Below are 5,836 nucleotides of genomic sequence, written 5' to 3'. Positions count from 1 at the left end.
GCTTCAAAGGTTAAGTCTAAAAATTAACCTGTTGGTAACAGATCTCCAGTGATAGTGAGTTTGTGCCAAAGTATGTTCTTTTTCTGTCCCAACTCCTTGATTTCCTTTTTGCAACTTGAACTGCTTAGAGTGAAGTATTTGGCTTGCAGGGCAATCTCTGTAAACAAATGGGGCATAACAAGAGATCAGGTAACCAGCAAGACTCAGGTGAGCTCCTCAGCGGGAGCAGCAGGGTGAGGGTGATGGGCAGCAAACACATCAGGGTTAATGCCGTGTGGTTTGGCAGAGCTGCACATATCCATGGGGTGTGTGGGGCAGGATGTGCATGGGAGGAGCAGTGTTGCTGTGATGTACCCTGACCAGGGGAGGTTGATGTGGGAGAGGTGCCGGTGGAAGCCTGCTTTCCCAGGAAGGGTAGTAACACTGGTGACAGGGAGCTGGATTCTGTGGGAACACTGGGACATTGGGTGTCCTACATCTGCTCCAGAAAGGATACACTAGTCCTTGCATCTATGATATTTAAGAAATCAGACCCTGCTTTTGCCCTGTCAAAAATAGTTTTGCTTGGGCAGATGCAGCAGGTTATGACTTGGTGTAAAATCAAGGCATTTTAACAGTTACGTTTCTGAGCTTACAGATGAGGGTTTTTTTAAGTAAAAAGCAGCTGTGCTCTTGTCATGTAACTGGAGACAAGCAAAGCACCACAAAGTCATGCTGAAATCCTGCAAGGTACCTGGAATATTAATGGTGCTAAAATCCAGGACTCCTCTCTCGGGAGAAGGTGCCCTTGAAGGGTGGGATGATGCACTGCTGTGTCTGAAATTCTTCCACGTGAGCTACCCCTCCGACACGGCTCTGTCGTCAGCACTGCGCGTCAGCCATCGCCAAGCTTCAACCTGACACTGAGGGATAAAAAAAAAATGGAGCAGCTGAAAGGAGGAAAGATCCCTGGGCACTAAGAAACGAAGTTAGAAACCCTTATTTCCTTAAGTCGTTCATAAACCTCAAAATGAATTATTCCTCCCCAAAGTCTGTCCCATGCTGCAAATCCTGTAAAACCCCTTAGTCCATGGGAAGCCCCTTGGCAGGTTGAGTTTTCTGTGGGATTGCACCTACCACTGCTCTCCCTATAAAGTGTGCATGGTTGTTTCTGAATAGGTGAGCCTTTTTATACCTGCAGTGTTCGGTGGAACAAAGTTTCACCTTCAAAGCAAAGCAGAGCTTGTTCAGTGGAAAAATACAACCTTGGCAGCCCTGGCCATGCAACTGATTAAAAAAAAAAAAAATCCCGCCTGTTAATCGCAATTCAAACAGAAATCCGCTCCCCGTCAGCCGGGGGAGCTTGTTTATGTGTTTCTTGGAACAATAAAACTCATTACCTGGCAGCCGATCAGCTTTTATAACCTAAGCAGGCACCTGACAGAGGGGTGCAAAAGAGAGCTGCTTCAGCACAAAGCCTATTGGGGAAAAGCCAGCCAGCGGGACCAGCAGGGCTTCGGTCCCAGCGGGACACCGGCAGGTGCTTCCAGCTCTGTGGGCTCGCAAGATCCTTTTCCAAGTCTTTATCATAATCAGAATCTGATGGTGCCCAGAGCCCACAGAGTCCCTTTACAAGCCAGGATGCCATTGGCCTTCTGTGATTCCTGCAGACTCTCTCTGGACAGGATCACACCTAGATCCTAAACTGCTCCTGGTCTCAACAAGAAGATAAGGGGGAAAGAGCAACAGTGAATCATAAGAGAGATCAGAGACCTACATGTCACCTCAGTGCCACAGTTTTGGGAAGACGGATGGACTCAGCTCTGGGGTTCATTGGGAACAGGGGGAAGGAGCAGGGAGGCCAGCGAAGTGGGGGGGCAGAGCAGGAGGTATGAGCCAGGCAAGGAGGCACAAAGGGCTGGGAAGGGCAGAGCTGGAAGGGGCTGGGGCATAGTCCATGCTTGGCAGAGCTAAGGACGCCTTAGCAACACGGCTGAGCTGAACTTTGCCTGCTGCGGCTGTGTTAGGGAGGCATTTTCCCTTCTTGCCCCTCATTTTTTCTCCCTGCTTTGCTGTTTGGGATATCAAGGCACACGGTTCACCGTGGTTTACAGCGCTGAACTCCTGTTTTCTTTGTCTCCAACATGAGCTGGCTGTCCCCCTGCGCTAGTGGGGCTTGGCTGAGACCCTGCCCCTTGTATCTGGTCCAAGACCCCTAGAAACCCAGCACACAGCGGGCGTGCGTAGGGCTTTCTGTTTATATAAACCTGTAGTTCTACAGTTGCATACATCCCCATGGAAACCGCGAGGAGTTTCCCCTTGGTGAGTACAGCAGCAACATCACTTCCTGCTGCTGACAAACCAATTTGTCACGAAGTGATAAAAAGGCATGTTTTCTGTTTGCAGGAGCTGGCTCCAGGCTTTGTTCCTCCCAAGCCAGAGGCTGCTCACCCGCCCCAAAGGCAAACAATGGCCATTGCATACTGAGAGCAGGGCTGGGGAGATGAGAGACAAGCTCTTCGGGTCCCCAAAATGCCAGAGCCTGGACCCCTGGCACTGTGAAAATGTTCCAAAGTGTACAGAGGAAGCGCAAGCCATGGACTATGTAACCCAACGCAGCACGTGGGGCTCCATACGGTACCCATGGATGGGTCCCCACAGCTGAGGGGTGTACGTAGCCAACCTACGCGGGGACAGAGCACATGAGCCACACGTAATACCCCCAGCAAGATGCAATACCCAGGGGATACAGTATACCCGGTTATCACATGACAAACAGACACAGAGCTCCAGATAGATGCGTCTCGGGTAATCCCCTTGTCTCAAAGCTTTTGCCTTTCTTTTGTAATTGTCGCTTGGAAAGGCGCTGGCTGTACTCAAGCTTAGGGACTATCCTGCATTAGTCACCCCCGGTATCAGACTAGCAGGGCCACGAGGATGTTATGCCATTGCATTGAAAAAAGAACGTTGCATCCAGATCATACACAGGCAGACCTAGTTTGCCCAGTTACCGCCTGTTTTTTTCCTCTGTCGGGCTCCAGGGCAGCAGAAGGGGCCCCGAGAGTCATTTGGAAATGATGTTTAAATACAGCTCAGCAGAGCCCACTCCCCAGCTTCACAGACAAGTTGCAGCATGATGGGGAAGGAGAGAAGGTCATGATGTGTGACAGTTTAGTGTGGTTCGATGTGATTATGTCTCAAACCTCATCTAAATCTGTTTCTTATCCTTTCCCTTGTCCAGCGGTGATGTCCATGACAGACCCCTATACACAGTATCACCGATGAGACTCCACCTGGGGCTTTGCCTTCCCCAAATCCGCTCCGATCCAAGGCTGTAGGGAGGTTGGGAAGACACCTAAAACCCAGCCTCAAACTCCTCACGCTGAAAGAACAAACTAGCCCTGAGGTTTGTGCTGCGTGTGGCCTTCGCACCACACACTAATTACCATGGCCACGGCTGATGGGGTCTGGCAGCCCAGCTGAGAGACGTGGCCAAGGTGCCCAGCCAGGTGGGTCTGGTTAGCTCCCATCAGGGGCAGGAGTGGTTAAGTGGGACCAAGGTGTCAAAGGAGGAAAAGCAGCCCTGAGGGAGAGGCCTGAGAGATGGGGGGTGAAGCAGGACCCGCTGATGCTCTGCTGATTGAATTGGCATCGATGTGAGGACTTCACAGCGGCCAACCAGCCCTGCTGGGGACCTGCCTTGGGGTCTGGCTCAGGTCTTTGTGTCCTGCTGTTGCTCAGGCTGAGGGCAACCGCCAAGGGATGAGCCCTGGTACCTGAGAGGAAGCAGCTGAGCTGCTCTGCTGCTGGGGTGGGAAAGGGATTCCTGGTTTTGAGAGCTATTTCCCATATTGGAAGTGCAGTTGTACAGACCTGTGCCTGTCTGGAGAGCAGTACCAAGGTCCTGACACTCTTAGTCTGGCACAGAGCAGGTTGGCTCCATCATCACAAGACTGGTGGCCAAAACCAGGGGAAAAGGCAGGTTTGATCTTTATCCTTACACGGTGTGGGACAGCCTGTTGTTCCCCAGGTGTGGGTTTGGTTTGGGAGTTTCCATTTCCAGGGTTTTCCAACTGCTGTGTGTGGCTGCGCACCCCTGCCGCGGTGCCCGACGGAGGGGCTGAGGGCTGGCGGAGGGCCCTGTGAGGCTGCTGGGCTGGGGGTTTCCTGTGTGCTGCTCTCAACGCTGGCACTCGCACGCGTTTCCTGCTAGACGCAGAAATGACTCGGCCGGGCTTCCCCTCCTCGGTGCGGCTGCAGACGGGGCAGCGGGGATGATGCGACACAGCGTGGGTAGCTCCAGCTCGCCTTCCAGCCACCGGGCTGGCGGGGGGCGGACGGTGCCCTCCGGGTGGGCGCTCCACAGGGATGTGCTGCTGGCCTGGGGTCTGGGAGGTTGAGCATACTCATTGTAAGGGAACAGGGATGAAGCACAGCTAATAACAGTGGACATTGGTACCCCTGTTGCATCGTGCCCAGGTCCTGCTTGGCATTTGGGCTGAGTGAGTCAGGGCTGTGAGAACACTAATTTCATCAGCCAATTCATTCCAAAATCCGTATTGTATGAGGCCATGTAGGAGCCATCACGAGTGCCACAGAAAATGCTTCATTTCTCATAAAAAGGGTAAGTATGACACCAGTCCCTCTCATTTCAATACCTTTTAATTCCCAAACTATAGGCCACGGTTAAAAATAAACTCCCAGAGGACTCTAATATGACGTAGCTGCTTTCTAACTGGGTAACCAGTTGGCTACAAATTAGCAGGTTCACACTAAACAATATTTAGAAAAAAAATTATAGTCTTTGTGTCAGAGCCAAATGTAGGTCCCATCTGTACTAAAATAATAAACTACAATGTGATTTTTAGACTTCTAATTTTTTGATATAATTTAATTTTATTTGAAAGGGTTTTTTTTATCTTCCACAGCGATTGTGGTGGAGATGTCTAAAAATGGCTTTTTCAGGTCTTTTACATACTGAGAAGAGGTGGTTTCTTTTCAGTGTCTTCCCTAAATATCAAAATGGGGATGTCAAAATATCATCTCTGATGAATTTGTTTCCACATCAGTATCTCGTTCTTCTTTCAAATCTTATTAAGGTCTTGTTAATTGGCAACTGGGCCATAGCACTATGTGGTTTTGATGGCAGGTTTTTCTAATTTATGGAGGATATAAATTGCAGATGTTCTTTAACAGTCTTTCCTGATACTCACAGACCAACTAGCAACTTCTTTCATTTTTTTTGCCTTCTGCAATGGCATCTGCATGATTGCAGTTATATATTTCAGGGGCTTTTGCATGATAAGTATTTTAAAATCATATCTATGTGATTGTTTTTAATCCCATATGCGTATGCAGTCCTCCTTACTTATAAAACACAGAGGAGAAAGGTGTGAGCTTTCTGCTTTTCAGTGGTTGAAAGTGCCTAGTGTTTGCTCCCATTATCCAGGCAGTGGGGACACCGTCGATATAAACAAGTGGCATAAACTACGTAACCACGTCTGGTGGGTCCTTCTTGTTTAATCATGTAAGTCCTGGTTTAAACGTTACATTACAGGATGTTGTTTTTGGTCTTTGTTGTTAAAACAAAAAGTCAGCAGTCCTACATGTGTGTCAGCGTGTGATAGCATCCGTTGTGAACTCGGTCTGCGTCTGGGCACACGTGGCATTTCCCCTGCATCGCTGCGCTTTGGTGCTGGGAGATTAAAGCTCCCGGGTGATGGGCTGGGTGCCAGCCTGGCTCTTCTGCAGCCCGGTAGAATCCTATAACCATCTCTGTGCAACGGCCACTTCTCCCCCTCGCAGGTGTAGGTGGATGGTGCCTAGCACCTCAGGGGAGGAGATGACCTCCGGAAGC

This window comes from Eurypyga helias, unplaced genomic scaffold (assembly GCF_000690775.1).
Source record: "Eurypyga helias isolate BGI_N326 unplaced genomic scaffold, ASM69077v1 scaffold25040, whole genome shotgun sequence".
NCBI classification, from domain to species: Eukaryota; Metazoa; Chordata; class Aves; order Eurypygiformes; family Eurypygidae; genus Eurypyga; species Eurypyga helias.
Note: the sequence above shows the minus strand (reverse complement) of the source record.